This window comes from Morone saxatilis, unplaced genomic scaffold (assembly GCF_004916995.1).
Source record: "Morone saxatilis isolate NCDOM2014 unplaced genomic scaffold, NCSU_SB_2.0 Contig15, whole genome shotgun sequence".
In the NCBI taxonomy this organism is placed as follows: Eukaryota; Metazoa; Chordata; class Actinopteri; family Moronidae; genus Morone; species Morone saxatilis.
This window is the reverse complement of record NW_023339707.1, coordinates 26,353,721-26,354,603: the sequence shown is the minus strand read 5'-3', so window position 1 is coordinate 26,354,603 and position 883 is coordinate 26,353,721.

Genomic DNA, 883 nt, shown 5'->3' with positions numbered 1-883 from the left:
GGGGGGGGGGGGTGAAAGCAGACACAGATGGATCAGGCTTTCCCCCTTTGTTCCTTTCTATCGCCGCCTCACCGTGCAGGCCAAAACCTCAGCACTCCAAATTTGGTCATTTTCTTGTTTTTACTTGAAGTGAGGGATTACACGCGCCTCCTTGGGTTCATCTTAAAGCTGCTGAAATCCTTTTCGAATCCGCTCTGCACTTTTAAAACTTACAGTCGCTCTAAAAATAACCGACCGGCACTTCAAAGGCCTTGAAATCAGGCTGCGGCTCCATTTATGGGAATACTTTAATGAAACAAAACAACAAATTCAAGGAGTTCCCTCTAATGAATAAACAACAGTGCTCCTTTTCCTGCTGCTGGAGTTTCCTACAGAAACCTCGTCTCCTAGGAATTATGTTTATTACAAATTCAAAATCATGTTTTGCCTGGATTACGTTCCCTTTCTAGTGAAGGAAGTGCTGGTTAGTGGTTGTGGGTGTACAAATTCCAGAAAACTGTGGTTAGGTAAAGGCAACAACCAAAGTCCTTTCACATTGGTTAGAATAGGTTATGGTCTTGGTTAAAGATTCAAAAAGTCACTTGAAGCAGCAACCGCTGTGACCACGGCTACCAGGGCGGTTCCCTCGCCCCAAATTCAATGTCTTTTTTTTTATATATTTTCGTTTATGTCTGAAATAATATCTGTGATTAACACAAGCTTAAGAGAGTTTCACGTCTTGTTCTATGACATAAAATACGCCAGTAAATACCCCAACTGTGAATTTATATGTCTTGCTAACAAATGGCTAAATGAGACTGCAGAGGTTGTCGGCAACTTATCTCCTCACGAGTCCGCCTTTAGGCTCTCGTTAGAAAATATTCTAACTTAAACTTTCCAACTT